The sequence below is a fragment of the Ursus americanus genome, chromosome 9 (genome assembly GCF_024610735.1).
Source record: "Ursus americanus isolate L20-20 chromosome 9, mUrsAme1.1.p, whole genome shotgun sequence".
NCBI classification, from domain to species: domain Eukaryota; kingdom Metazoa; phylum Chordata; class Mammalia; order Carnivora; family Ursidae; genus Ursus; species Ursus americanus.
In genome coordinates this window covers 14,951,027-14,966,764 of record NC_142135.1, presented here as the reverse complement: position 1 = coordinate 14,966,764, position 15,738 = coordinate 14,951,027, and the positions used below count along the sequence as shown (strand labels likewise).

At 47.1% G+C, this 15,738-nt stretch overlaps 1 long non-coding RNA gene across 1 annotated transcript in view; it reads left to right on the top strand.

Moving 5' to 3' along the window:
- The first annotated feature begins 51 nt into the window (after positions 1 to 51).
- Positions 52 to 15,738, top strand: part of LOC123797706 (uncharacterized) — a 162,077-nt gene continuing 146,390 nt past the window's right edge. The window contains exons 1-2 of the long non-coding RNA XR_006781036.2: positions 52 to 1,829; positions 1,981 to 2,149. This is a non-coding gene — a long non-coding RNA (uncharacterized LOC123797706). The remainder of the gene's footprint in view (positions 1,830 to 1,980; positions 2,150 to 15,738) is intronic.

Below are 15,738 nucleotides of genomic sequence, written 5' to 3'. Positions count from 1 at the left end.
AGTCCTATCATGTCAGTACACCCTGACCTCCATTGAGGGAAAACGCTTTGCAGTTGACACTTTGCAAAGCTAGGGGTGAAGAGGAAAAAGTTTGAACATCAGCGTTAGAGGGACCTGGCAGCAAATCCTAGCTCTGTAGCTCATCAGCCTTGGGAATGAGACAAGTCACCGGACCTCTTCCTGCCTCAGTCACAGCAACAACTACTCCCGAGGCTGTGGCAGTGCGGGTGACATGAAGTAATGCATGTCCCGGGCCAGCCCCAAGGTGCCACGCGGCTGCCTTGAAAGTCAGGCCCATCCCTTGGAAATGGAAAGAACCCAGGCAGGGAGGTCAGACAGACCTGGATTTGGATCCCAGCCTAGCTACTTATTTGCTCTGTGACCTTCAGCAAATTGCAAAACCTCTCTGACCCAGAATGTCCTCATCCATAAAATGGTACATAACAATGGTGTTTTGCAGAGTTGCAGCTCTGCCGGCAGTGTTGGCGATAAATCACACCAAGGACCTGGCCTGGGATTGTGGTCAGAGATTAGCGTTCCCCTTGTCATTCTTCAGTGTTTCCCCCTCCCTCCTTGGCCTTCCCTACTCTTTCCCTTCCGGTTTACAGGCTTGCTGAAGTTAGAGTGTTGACTGTCCTGGGGGACAGCTTGGAGGGGAGGGTCAGTGGCAGGGAGCAGGGCAGTGCCCTGGGGGTCAGCCTTCCCACCACCTGCTGCCTGGGGGCCTGCCGACCTTGACCTTAGGCAGTGCAGGGGCAAGCAGTCTGGCTTCTCTGACCTTGTCTAGCAGTCCTGCTCCTCTAGGGTGTCAGAAACTCACCGTGGGCAGGGGGTGGGGGTGTGTGACTTGAAACCGCCATTTTGGGGCTACCATCTTGTTTCCCAGGACAGAGGTCTCACTGGATCCCACAAGGAGAGAAGGGATTAAACAAATGTACATGTGGCCAGTTCCTGCGGAGGGAGGGGTGGCTTAGTCCCGGCCAGGAGGCTGGCAAAGAGAGGAGGCTGGAGTCACGGAGGCCCGGGGTTTAAAGTGGGGCCCAAGTACCTACCCACCTCAGCCTCAATTGCCTTATTTGTGAAATGGGGTTAGTAAGAATTCTCACCTCCTGAGATTGTGTGGTTGAAACGAGATCCTGCCTGTAAAGCATTTCCCTGACATACACAAAATGCTCAGCAAATGTTGGCTACCAATAACCGGTGTGAAAGATAGACAAAAGCAGCAAGTCAATCCATCAAAAAAAAATATATCCTCAGCAACGCTTCTCATGAGTGGGCCTGGAGGACCTTGTCAAAATGCGGATTCTATTCATCAGGGCCGGAGCCGGGCCTGCGACACTGCATTTCCCACCAGTTTCCAGGTGTAGTCGATGCTGCTAGCCTACCTACCAACCACAGTCAGAGCAGCATGGGGTTGAAACCCATGTACAGAGACCTGGCAGGTCTCAGTTAAGATGAGCTAATTTCTGAAAATGGGTCAGTTTTGGGTAAATCTGGGAGGAGGGGAGGGAGAGAAAGGACTATTTTGAGTAGCGATTGGCATCGGGCGTGTTGAATGAATTATCTCTTGGGATCCTTGCAGCATTGCTGAGGGACGGTCTCATGTCCACTGTGCAGGTGGGGAACGGAGACTCAGTTCTTCAGCGCTCAAGGTCCCAAAGCTTAGCAAAAAATGGGACTGAGACATGGCCTTGCGTCACCTTGCCTCCAATCCATCACCCATCCTGTCACTTTGGACCTCGGAGGCAATGGCAGCAGCCTAAGAACGTAGCCGAGATGATCCTACACCAGCCACCCCTTGCCTTTGGACCTCAGTTTCCCTGCCGACAGTGAGTGGCCTGGGTGTAAATGACCTCTAGCGCCCCCCTTACCTGCTGTCGGAAGAGTTTTTCTGTCCCTGTGTGTGCCACTTGTACTCAGCATTCCCTTGGCTGCGTCCCCACTCTGCTTCCTAACTCGGTGCTGATGTTCTAATTGCAGACATACCGACGTCACCCGTCTGCTTAGGAACACTGGCAGAGCTGCTGGCCCCGGGCGTCTTCACCATAGCAGGCCAAGCGATGCCGCGGTCACCAGAATAAACTCAGCACCTGGTCCAGAGAGAACATTCTTCTATACCCCAGAGATGGGCCTCTCAGCGTCGCTGCAGGTAGAGAAGGCCACTTGCGTCAACTTGAAGTCATGCGGGATCTAGTTTCACCAGGAGCCTAGGCTCAGAGTCTTAACCCCATAGGGCCCGAGTGCTACAGAGATAGATTTGAGCCTACACGGGGAGAGGCAGACAGACCCGCATGGACTCCCGCGTACGTCCTGGGCTCGTAGAGAACTGGGCAGAATTTCAGAAGAGCATGTTGCCAGAGCTATCATATCTGGGTTAAACCTTGGGGTATGACATTAGGCAAGTTATTTATTCTCCTTGGGCCTCTTCTGTAAAAGAAGACAAATGTTGGTAGTTGTTTGGTGGGGTTCTGGTGAGAATTAAACGAGCTAATACGGGAGCGCCGGGTGGCTCAGTTGGTTCAGCGTCCGACTCTTGGTTTTGGCTCAGGTCATGATCTCAAGGTTGTGAGATCTGGCCCCGTGTTGGGCTCTGCACTCAGCACAGAGTCTGCTTGAGAGTCTTTCTCTTCTTCTCCCTCTGCCCCTCCCCTGCTTGCACGTGCACACACTCTCTCTAAATAAATAAGCTTTAAAAAAAAAAAAAGGTAAATGAGCTAATACATGCAAACCATCCCATGCCAGCCATCCTCGTAAATGTGAAATATGTGAGAGTAGAGATTTTTCTGTTCTGTTTGTTATTGGATACCCAGATCTGGAACAATGCCTAACACATAGTAAATGTTCACAAATATTTATGCAATGATTAAATTAGGGAGCCTCTAGAGTGGTGGTTTTCGAACTGTGTTCCAATGAACCCTAGGGTGTCTGGGACCGCTGAATGATGGGATGGAGGGAGTGTGAGAGTAAGAAGTTGAAGAGGAACCAGCATCATTCTGCTCCCTTCCCCTGCCCAGATCCTCTCTGATTTATATGTTATAAATGTGGTTTTCTGGGTAAAATTTTATTTGGAGGGTTTTTGCAGCTGAAAAGCAGTTGGGACATCATTAATATCCAAAATTTATTTCCTAGACCACCTACCTTATATTGTCCTGGGGAAGGGTTAAGAATCCTGGTTCTCTGACCCCACACATGATCTACTGAATCATATTTTCTGGGGAAGGAGCATGCATTTTTAATCAGTTTCTTAAGGCATTCCCATTCATACTATCGTTTGAAAAACACATGTCTAAATCATGTTACAAGTGGGGAAATTGAGGCCTTGTTAGGTGAGGTGCCTGGATCAGGGTCTCCAGGGGGATGTTGGAAGGACTGGTTGGTGTAAAGGTGTCTTAACTCCTAGACCAGTGCTCTTCCCAGGCTACAGCTTCTATGACCCTAAAACAGGAAAGCCCCTTGTGGGCCCAGGTGCTGAGAGGAGTTGTGGCAGGGAGACAGGAAGCTGGTCAACATTCTCTTGGCCTTGGGGCAACTGTCTGCCTCTTGGAGCTTGGGCTTTGCCCACACATGCCCCAGGGTGGGCACTCAGTGGGTGTTGGTCCAATGCAAGGAGTAAGTGAAAGAATGATATTCTTATGGAGTGATATAAACAAACAGTATATGATATAAGGGCAGGTAGTACTAAGCTCTGCAAAGAAAATAAAACTAGGTAAGAGATAGAGAGTGATGTGTTGAGGGGCACCTGGGTGGCTCAGTCATTAAGGGTCTGCCTTCGGCTTAGGGCGTGTTCCCGGCGTTCTGTGATCGAGCCCCACATCGGGCTCCCTGCTCAGAGGGAAGCCTGCTTCTTCCTCTCCCACTCCCCCTGCTTGTGTTCCCTCTCTCGCTGGCTGTCTCTCTGTCAAATAAATAAATAAATAAAATCTTTAAAAAAAAAAAAAAGAGAGTGATGTGTTGAGGGACCATTTTAGATAGACTATGTAGATACTGTTTTGGAGGAAAGGCCTCTTCTGAGGAGGTGACATTTGAATAGAGACCAGAGGGTTGTGGGAGATGGAGTTGTCCGATGGAAGGTAAAGGAGACAGTGAGTGCAAAGGCCCCGAGACAGGAAAGTGCTTGGTGTGCTTGAGAACCTGCAAGGATCATTTGAAGTTGACATGAGACAATGTGGGAAAATTTCTTAGGACAATGTCTGCCGTACATATTGGCTGTTAATATTAGTAATGTCATTTTATCCTCATGATGTAAAGGACAAGTACCATCAGATTTACCTTTTATTTTACTTTATTCTATTTGCTGTTATTTAAAAATCATTTTCATTAAGATGTAATATCCCTACAATAAAAGTCACCTTTGTCTGGTGAATAGATGGATGAGACTTGCCAAATGCTTGGATATCAAACATCAGATATCAAACATTTCCATCGCAGAAAGTTCCCTTGTGCCCTTTGTAGCAAATCTCATTGACCCACAGCCCCTAGCAATCACTGACCTGATTTCGGTCTCTTGAGTTTGTGAATCAAATGGATATAATCTTTCGTGTCTGTGTTCTTTCACTTAGCAGAATGCTTTTGAGAATCCTCTGTGCTGTTGAATGTATACCAGGGTGTTCTTTTTTTATTGCTGAGTAATATTCCATTGTGTGGATATACCACATGTTTATCCTATCATCACTTGAAGAACAACTGCATTGTTTCCAATTTGGGGTTATGAATAAAGCTGCCACAAACATTCATGTACCTATCTTTGGGTGGATACATGTTTTCATTTCTCTTGGCTAAATACCTAGAAGTGGGATCGCAGGATCATATGTTTAACTTGATGAGGAATCAATTGGTATTTTAGCCATCCTGGTAAATGTGTCATGGTATCTCATGATGGTTCTGGATTCCATTTCCCTAGTGACTAAGGAGGCCCAGCATCTTCCGTGCTCGTCTGCCCTCTCCTTCTCTTCTTTGGTAAAATCTCTGCTCAAGTATTTTGCCTACTTTTCAACTGGGATGTTTGTTTTCTTATTGAGTTGTGGGAAACTTTTTAAATTTTCCAGATGCAAGTTTTTCACCTAAGATGCATTTTGCAAATAGTTCTTCCTCTTCTATAACTTGTCTTTTCATGTTTGAAGAGTACCTTTGGAGGAAGCAAAGTTCTACATTTAAAAAAAGGATTTATAAAATTCCAGTATAATCAGTATATAGTGTTATATTAGTTTTGAGTGTACAACATAGTGATTCAACAATCCCATATATTACTCGGTGCTTATAATGACAAGTGTACCCTTCATCCCCATCACCTATTTCCCCATCCCCAAACCCACCTCCCCTCTGATTACCATCAGTTTGTTCTCCTTAGCTAAAAGTCTGTTTTTTCGTTTGTCTGCATAAAGAAGATGGGATTTCTATATTATATTCTATTATATATAATATTTCATTCCATTATGTATGATATGATATGATAGGATATATAATGGAATATTACTCAACTGTGAAAGAGTGAAATCTTGCCATTTGCAACAACATGGATGGAACTAGAGGTTATAATGCTAAGTGAAATAAGTCAGTCAGAGAAAGTCAAATACCATATGATTTCACTCATATGTGGAATTTAAGAAACAAGACAAACAGACAAAGAAAAACGTTTTACATTTTTATTAAGCCCAATTTACCACTTTTACCCTTTATGGTTTACATATTTTCTGTTATAAGAAAAGGCCTGCCTAACCCAAGGCTACAAAAATTGTATCTATCCTACATTTACTTTTTTCTAAAAGCTTTGGTGTTTTAGGTTTTATATTTAGGTCAATGATCCATTTTGAGATCTTGAGTTAACTTTTATATGTGATATGAACTAAGTTATAGATATATAAACAATCGATTGTCTAATTGTTCCAGGGGCATTTGTTGAAAGATCTACTTTCTCGTAGCAAGACAGAAAGATGTAAGGCTTTGCCCACCATTCCCTATAGAATAGAATTTCCAATCCTTTACGGGAGATGGCAGAGAAGGGGTGAGGTCACAGATTAGGATGGGAGGGAAGGGGTGAAGCCTCGCATGAGAATTGGAGCTCTGAGTGACCCACAAGTGGCCCACATGGGAATGGACAGTGAGCCCCTCTATGACGAAACCACTAGTGCAGAAGTGGGGTGCAGGCCTGCCCGGGAGGTGCCTGGTGGGCTGTTTCTCTCGGTGTTCTCAGAGATTTGTACTCGTCTTGCGTAAACTGCAGATTAGGAAAGCATTAGGTAACGAGAGGGTGGCCAGAGCCTATTACACACCAGCCTGGCGTGGGGCCACGGAACGCAGCCTGCAGGGGTGGCCTTGCCTCGCAAATCAAATAGAGCTGGAGCCAGGACAGGGATGGCTTCCTCTCTCCGTCCTGTAGCCAGAAGGGAGGTACTGCCGGGTCTGGCTGTGTCTGCAGCCTCCGTCGTGTCTCATGGCCTCTGGAGGTGGCAGTGGGAGGGGACACTGGGAGCCCCCCTGGGAGTGACGTCATTTATCCCCCCCTTTAGAAGGAGGCAGGTTGCAGGGGTTTTTCCCAGAGACAAGTGAGCGAGAAATAAAATTCATTCTAGTCCTCCTGCCTCCTCCAGCCCCCACCGTGCCTGCCCTCCCCCAGGGTCACTTAGAGGTTGACCCTTGCCACCCTGACACAGGGACCGAGGAGGGACTGCACAGGAAGCTGCTTCTTTCAAGCCTAGTACTGTTGTGGTTCACGTGTTTACCGAGCATCTCCTATGCGTGCACATATCCTCTCGTTTATAGGACTGAGACATGGGCCCTGCCCTCTGGGTGCTTCCATTCGAGCTGTAGAAGACCTCTATTCAGCACGTAGTAAAGGCGGAAAGGAAACTGACCTTGGGCGAGGGCCTCCTCTGTGCCACACACCACATCAGGGTCTCCAGCCATTACCGGATTTGTTCCCACAGCAACTCGGTGAGAGTGCGATGGACATCAGTAGAAATCGGGGCTCAGAAAGGTTCAGTAACTTACCCGAGTGTGCACAGCTAGTTAGTGTCGGAACCAAGGTATGACCTTGATACTGTCAGACTCCACTTCCGCTAATCATGCCGCCACGCGTGTCCTGGACCTCTGCTGGGGGACGTGGGGGGTCCCAGAAGGGAACGGGCCGCAGGGTCTAACCACAGGATCTTAGTGTCTGCTGACGGGTGAGCAGAAATCACTGTGGTCCTGTGATAATGCAGACAGTGCCGCGGGTCTCCAGGGGCGGGGGACGGGGGGGGGGTGAGTGGCATCTGTGGAGGGGGCGGCATGTCAGAGGGGTCTTCAAGGACAAAGGCTGGTACTCTGCAAATGTCGGTGCTGGGGAAGGAGATGCTGGAAAGAGGGAATAGTGGTGCCAATAATGACCACAGACGCAGCGTTATGAGCCTAGCCCCATTACGCTTTGTAAACGTGAACTCATTTCGTCCTTGCAACAGTCCTAGAGGTAGATACCGTTACTACCTTTATTCCACTGAGGTCCAGAAAACTTTGAGAACTCGCCACGGTGACATGGCTGGTAGATGACAGAGGCAGGCCTGGAGGGGATGTGAAACCAGCCAGAGAGTCAGTTTTGCAGGGACCGCAGAGCAGAGAGTCAGACTGAAAGCATAGGTTGGGGCTAGCTCAAGGAATGTTCATAGGCCAGGCCAAGGAGTCTGGCTTTTGTCCTGTGGCCTTGCTGAACTCTAGGAAGTTTTCGGGTAGGGGAGGGATGTCAGCAGACCTGTGTTCAGGCACATGACTTTGGCAGATGGGCTGGAGATGCACTAGATTGATTTGGGGAGGAGGCAAGATTATAGGTGGGAGATGGGTTGGGGGCTGCAGTCCTTACCCCTGAGGGCAGTGGGGCAGTAGACAGCCCTGCCACAGCCTCTTGCCTCGCGTGCAGTAGGCACTCAGTGGGAGACGGATGAGCTGTGACGCATGCCCAAACCCAAAGGAACACCACTATCGCGTGAAAGGGCACAGTGTGGGTGTCCATGCAAATGCCACAGGAATCTAGGACCTGGAGGTCAGACCTCTGAGGGCTGGGCTGGCAGGAGGCAGCTCCAGGACAGAGGAAAGGTGTGGGGGCATTCTGGAGGCCAAGCAGATGGAAGGATGGAAGGAAGAAGCCAAGCATGGCTCCTGCTTTGAGGAGGAAAGAGTGTGGCCAGAGGCCGAGAGGCCGAATCCACAAGGGCTGGTGTGTACTGCCTCCTCTGGGATTTTTCCAGGGGGAGGATGCTAGCAGAGTCCCTACTACGCCCCCCCTAGTTTGAAAAGGAAATTTGGCCCCAATGGTAAAGGCTACTGTTCCCAGATGAAATGCATCTCTCCAGCCCAGATCTCGCCTCCCAACTCTGATCTGTAAGTCCAGTGCCGTCCGGGTGCCTGTCACCTCCACCTGGACGATCAACCGTTGCACCCGAGACGTGGAGAGCCCCAAGCTGCAAGCATCATTGTCCAGCCTAACACTGCTCTCACTTCCACATTCCCGTCTTGACGAGACACGGCCTTCAGCCTAGTTGGTTGCTCAGCTCGAAACCCTGGGGGTCATTCTAAAGTCTGCTTTTCCGTAATTCCTCACTCGTTCCATGTCCATCCACTCACTCAAAGTCCTGCTTCCTGTGCATCTGAGTTGTCTCTGGTGTTAGCCATTCAACAAATGTTTATCGGTCACTCAGTCAATGGTTATAAGAACCCGCTGTGTGCCAGGGAATGAGCACAGAGCAGTGAACCACAGAAGAAGCTCCGTCCTGTGGCGCTGACATCCCAGTTGGCTACATCTCTTCATCGCCATTGCCATCTTCTGGTTCAGGCCTTTCTTGCCAATGTTGTTGTTGTGCTCCCTGCCTCTGGCCTGGACTCCCTATAAGCTGTTCTATATAGTTTTTCTAAAATGCAACTCTGATCATGCCATTCCCTTGTTTAACCCGGCAGTGGCTCCCCACTGCCCATAAGAAGAAAGTGAGACTCTTTATTCTGACATAGCAGGTCCTCCGTGATGTGATGTGGTCCCTGCAAACTTCTCAACTTCCCCAGTATCTGTCTTGGCCTCAATGACTTGGGATTCCTCAGCCATCTGTTCTGTCTTGTCGCTGTGACTTTGTACCCACTGCTCCCTCCATATGGAATATGTTTCTCCTTCTCCTCCTGGAAAACTCCTGCTTCTGTTCCAAGGCTCAGATCAAATGTCTTCTCCCCTTGAAAGCCTTCCCTGATGTCTCCAGCAGAGTCAAGAGCCTCCTCCTCTGCATTTCTGTATCTTCCTGCTGACCCCTATTTTCCAGGACTTTGTGCACAGACAGTGTCTGGCCTGGAGAGCTAGGACTAGGCTCTGTTCATCCCCGACACCTAGAGCATAGGGAAAGCCTGATGCATAGCCAGTGTTCCAATACTGTTTGCCAAAGGAATGAATGAAGGAATGAATGAATGAACGAATGAGTGAATCAGTGACATAGGACACTATGTTCTAGCTACCAGGACTAGGTCTAGGTAAGGGAGTTATCCCATAATCAGGTGCTGAGGGAACTGAGGGAGGCAGGATACGCAGTTTGGCACAGAGACGGAGCCTGGGACAGTGCTAAGCCATGTGATATTGGAAGATACGCTCTGGCCTCCAATTCCTAAGCCCCAAGTCTTCCTTTTCCTGCCTGTGTGCCCTTGGGCAAGTTACTTGACTCTGTCCTTTCATTATTACTATCATTGTGGTAAAATATACATGACATAAAATTTACCATCGTAACCATTTTTTAAGCGTACATTTCAGGGGCATTAACTCTATTCCCACTGTCGCACAACCATCACCACCGTCTAGCTCCAGAATATTTTTCATCTTCCCAAACTGAAACTCTGTACCCTTTAAGCACCAACTTTCCATTCCCCCCTCCCCCAGCTGCTGGGAGCCACCATTCTGCCTTCTGTCTCTGTGAATTGGGCTACACCGGGTACCTCATAGAAGTGGGATCGTGCAGTATTTGTCTTTTTGTGGCTCGTTTATTTCACTCAGCATGATGTCTTCAGGCTCTTCCCCGTGGTAGCAGGTGACAGGATTTCCTTCCATCCTAAGACTGAATAAATACCCCATTGTAGGTATAAACCACATTTTGTTTCTCCATTCATCTGTCAAGGAACACTTGGGTTGCGTCTACCTTTTGGCTATTGTGAATAATGCGGCTATGCACACTGGTGTGTAAATACTGGTTTGAGTCCCTGCTTCCACCTCTTTTGGATATTTACCCTGACGTGGAATTGCTGGATCATATAGTCATTGTATGTTTAGTTTTTGGAAGAACCACCATCCTGTTCTCCACAGTGGCTACACTGTTTTGTATTTTTACCAGCAATGCACAAGGATTTCCACGGTCTCAATGGCCCCATCTGCCCACTGGGGGGATGCTGCTACCTGCCTGCCTCATATGGTTCCCAGGCATGTTTGGAAGATCCAATGCAACAATGCTTGTGGAGCACTTGCTGAATTAGTGTTCTTGTGCCCACATACGAAAGGTGTTCGGTCCCCTGGGAAGCAGCAGGCACCTGTGGGAGTTTCCTTACCCGCCAGCAGACACACCGCCTTCTGGTGACTTGGAAAGGAGACTTTTCCTTTGATGATAGCAGGCTCATTCACTTTTCTATAGGAGCAGTGACTACAGGAGGACTTTCCATCTTGGGGCCAAGTAAACCTATGTGCTCCAGGGCAGATTAAAGAACGCTCAGTCTTGCTTCATTCATCAAACCTCAGGGGCCTGATGCCAAGCAAGAGAGTATAGCTGTGACTCGTGCTCAGTGCTTCCTTCCAGATGCTCCCAGCTGAGTGGCAGATGCAGCCCCTTTGTGATCAAGTACTATTGTCCCTCTTTTAGGAAGATGGCACATTGTCGTCATGGTCAACCCCCATGCAGTCATTTAACTTGTTTTGAACAATGAAATGGGAAAAGAATGGATGTGTATTACTTCTGGGTAGAAGCTGTCAACACCTTTTTAAACAGATTTTTCGCTTCCCTCTCTTATCACAACCAGCAATATTGCCCAAACTGGCTGCCACTATCCAGTTGGGTTCCAGAGCGAAGTTGAACAGAGAAGCAACCAATCTGTGCTAGACACATAGGCTAGGATGAGAAATAAGCCTGTGCTGTTGTAAGCAACTGAGAATTTGGGCTATTTGTTACTGTAGCGTAACCTCGTCCATCCTGACTAATACATCAGCAAGCAGTTTGTCCTAGTGGTGAGGAAAGTGCTTGAAAGGACATGAATAGTGTTCCATGGGAACATAGAGGAGGGGAGGAGGAAACAAAGATGAACCCTGGAGGGAGAGGTCTCTGGTGGTTTCTACTTTTCATCTTGTACTCATTTACTCCTTCCAATCAGTTCCCTCTTAACGAGGTAACAGTTATTATCCTCATTTTTCAGGTAAGGGACTTTCAGCTCAGAGATATTAAATTTCTTTTCTTTTTTAAAAAATTATTTATTTGAGATAGAGAAAGAGAGCAAGAGAGAGCGAGCATGAGCTCGGGGGGGCAGAGGGAGAAGCAGACTCCCTGCTGAGCAGAGAGCCTGATGTAGGGCTAGATCCCAGAACCCTGGGATCATGACCTGAGCTGAAGGCAGACACTTAACTGACTGAGCCACCCGGGCACCCCAAGATGTGACATTTCTCAGTGTCTTTCAGCTTGCCATGAATGGAGCATGGCATTCAAATTTAGGTCTGTCTGATACTTACTTTCTGGATTTTTTGTATTAATAGTAGCTGAACCTTACGTAGCACTTTTTATGTGCCGGTGTCTGATGATGTTCCAGAGCTAGGAATGAATAAGCTCAGTTAACCCTTATATCAACCCTATGATAGGTCTATTATAATCCACTTTATGGATAAGGAAACAGACCAAGTGACTTGCCCCATGTCACAGAGTCGGCATTTGAAGCCCAAAAGTCTGGATCCAGAGTTCATGCTCTTAACCACTGCACTATGCTCAGCTTGGTTCCCATGCTCGTGGGAGAGACAGATGAGCACCCAATGACTCCTCACTCTATGTGCTTTGCCTGCTTGATCTCACCAACACCCATGGCTTCACCCATTATATACCAACTGTTAATTTAGCACAGCTCTTTTCCCACTTCTCATTAAATCTCCCTACCTGGATGTCTGGCAGGCATCACCAACAACCAGTTCCAACCCTCAGGAGGTCATTGTCAGACTCCAATCTGATCCTCCTGCTGAAAATCTTTCTATGTCTTACCATCGCCTTCCCTTAGCCCTGGTGCCTTGCTGTTCCTTCTGTCTCTCCAGCCTCATCTTCCTCATCCTCCCTTTGCTGATGTCCCCTTCTAGAACATTCTTCCCTGACTGACTAACCTCCACTGTCCTTTAAGACTGAGCTGAATAGCAGCTTTATTCACAATAGCCCCCAACTGGAAACAGTCCAAGTGCCCATCAACTGGTGGATGGATAAACCAGCTGTGGTATACCCTCCCGATAGAATACCGTCCCACAGTAAACAGGAATGCACTGACACACCCAACAACATGGATGATCTCAGACACGTTAGGCTAAATGAAAGAAGCCAGAAAGGAAAGACTGCATACTGTATGATTCCGGAAAGTTCTAGGAAAGGCAAAGGTATAGAAACAGAAATCTGATCAGTGGTTTCCAGTGTTTGGGAGTGAGGAGGGCAGGGATTGAGTATAAAGACATACTAAGGAAATCGTTAAGGTGATGGGAATATTCTACATCACGATGGTGGTGGTGGTTACACAGGTATACACAGTTGTCGGACTTAGAACAGATGCATTTGACGGATGGAAATGATTTCTCAATAGAGGTGATTTTTAAAGAAGCCTCCACTCAGGGGATCAGGCTCTGGGATGCCTTGCGGGTCTCCGCTCTCTATTTTAGCACTCCCCACCCCGAATTTTCACGGTCTGTTTTCTGGTTTATGTCTGATGCTAAACTCTGAGCTCCCTGGGTCTTTTCTCACAATAGAAGCATCTTCTAGCAGGGCAGCAGGTACTCCCTAGTTACTCAAGACAAATTTTTCTGATGAAGAGTTCTTAATGACTTGTCGAAGCAATGGAACCTCCATAAGAAATCTTCTCCTGCCTTCAGGATGAGATCCAGGCCCCAAATCACTAGGGCTGGAAGAACCTGAATGCCACAGGCTGTATCAAACCTCAGTTAACCGTCTTTTTGGTCCAAAAAGAGGTGGAGCCAAAGGGTGCGATTGGCTCCTGACTACCCACCCCTGCACTTGGAGCAAACCCGGAGCAGAAGTTCTCCTTCACTGTCACACCCTCATCCCTGTATTGGCTCACTTGTCTACCATGCATCCTAGGCTGTAGCTATAAGCCCCAGGAGGGAAGGGACCCTGTTTGTCTCTCTCTTGGATATTTCTCGATGCTTGGCATGCAATAAAATAGCAATAGATTTTTTACATGATTAAATTGTCCAGTCTGGATACCTGAAATAGGCAAATTGTTAGTTTGCCGCTAAAAATTTTAGAATCATTTTGATTCTTGAAATAATGAAATGGAAGGTGGCTCGGGCATTGATCATTTCCCTAAACCCCTCCCAGCTGTCTTTAACCTTAAGTGGTACATTTTGGAGGGGGTGGTGAGTGGGACAAGGTTGTTGACATTTTGAAGAATGTTCTGCAATGGTTTTTGTAAAAAAATTAAAATAACCTTTATTTTTTAGAATAGTTTTAGAGTTGCAAAAAAATTGCAAAGATAGTAGAGTTCCCATATACCGAGCAACCAGTTTTCCCTAGTATTGTCTTATATTAGAATGGTACTTGTTTCTTTTTCTTTTTCTTTTTTTACAATTAATGAACCAATATTGATATATTATTAATAACTAGAATTCACATGTTATTTAAATCTCCTTGTTTTTTGTCTAATGCCCTCTTATCATTCCCGGATTCCATCTAGAATAGTACATTACATTTTGTGTTGTGGCTCCTTAGGCTCTTCTTGGCTGTGATAGTTTCTTGGACTTTGTTTTGGATGACCTTGACAGTCTTGAGGAGTACTGGGCAGGTATTTTATAGAATATTCCTCAGGTGGGATTTGTCTGATGCTTCTTTCATCATTAGTCTGGAGGTATGGGCTCTGGGGAGGAAGACCCAGGAGGTAAAGAGTTGCATTTATTTTTAAGATCTAAATTCAGTTAGTCTAGATGAAAATGTGTTGTGGTTGGCATTGTATGCTTGCAAAGGCACCATGCTGATAAGCGGTGAGACCTGAACCCATGCTGGAAACAAAAAACATCATAGAACCATGGTTTCTGCACCTAACTACGTTCTCCCCTCTAACCCCAAGCCAACAGTTACTGCAATTTCTGGACCTTGATAATCCTTTCTAAACGGAATTAAATGGACTCAGAATGAGCCAGGAAGCTTGTGCTGGCCTCTTTCTGCTTCAGTGTTTCCTTCCTGAACAGATCTTCTCAGCGTCAGAGGTAGGGAAATATTCTGTTCTCAAGGGTCTGCCCCATCAGGGAGCCCCTCCCACTCTCCCTCCAGTCCTCACATAGGTATTAATTCTCTGTGATGTTCTGGGAGCTAAGCTTGGGCTGAAAAGGTGGTGGGCACAGGGCTGCTGCCTGCAAGGAGCTGGGGTTTGGAAGGAGACACACACAATTGAGTGAAAGCTGTCACACCTCATATCCAGGGAAGTGAGTATGTATGTCCCTGGGACAGTGTGGCCCAACGGGGAGGAGCCCATTCTTTTGGATTTGCATGAAGCTTGCCAATCAAATGCAATTGGGCAATGTAGGATGTCAATCAAAAGAGCGTATTAGGGACGCCTGGGTGGCTCAGTCGGTTGGGCATCTGACTTCAGCTCAGATCATGATCCTGATGCCCTGGGATCGAGCCCCAGGTTGGGCTCCCTGCTCAGCGGGGAGTCTGCTTCTCCCTCTCCCTCTGCCCCTCCCCGTGCCCGAGTTCTCTCCATCACTCAAATAAATAAATAAAATCTTAAAAAAGAAAGGAGCATATTAATGAGCCAAGTGGGTTCCACCTGTCAGCAGGATTTAGCAAGGACAGTCTTTCCCCAGAGGTGACTTTTCCCTTTCAAATTCTGCCTGTGTGAGGGTAAATGGTTTGCTCTGTACCCAGGCGGCCTGTGGGAGGTAACCCAGCTTATCCGGAGGCTCTGCTATGTTTTACCAACCTCTAATCCTTAAATCCTTGGCTCTTTTCCCCAAAGCTTATGTCAAACCAACCTCTTGAGTGGGCAGGATGGTGCTTTGCAAAGTGCTCTGAATCTTGAGCCAGAAGATTTGGGTCCAGTTTAATATGCATGAAAATTGCTTCTATTTGGGGGATGTGTATGAAAAGCCAGCTCCTATACTAAATGTCTTATGTGCGTTATCTCATTCAGTCCTCCAAACATATGAGAAAATAATCATCCTAACGATTGTTACTAATTATTGACCATTTATTTTTTGAAATAATGATCATATTCTTATTTTATTTTACTTATTTTTATTTTTTTCCAGTTTTATTGAGAAATACTTTACTTAAATCACTGCACAAGTTTCAGGCATAGAGCACAGTAGTTTAACTTACATATACTGTGAAATGATCACCACAGGAGGCTCAGCTAACACCCACCTTCTCATACAGAAAGACTATGAAGCATCGGGGCGCCTGGGTGGCAGTTAGTTAAGCGTCTGACTCTGGATTTCGGCTCAAGTCATGATCCCGGGGTCCCCGCGTTGGGCTCCACACCAGTGGGGAGTCTGCTTGAGGATTCTCT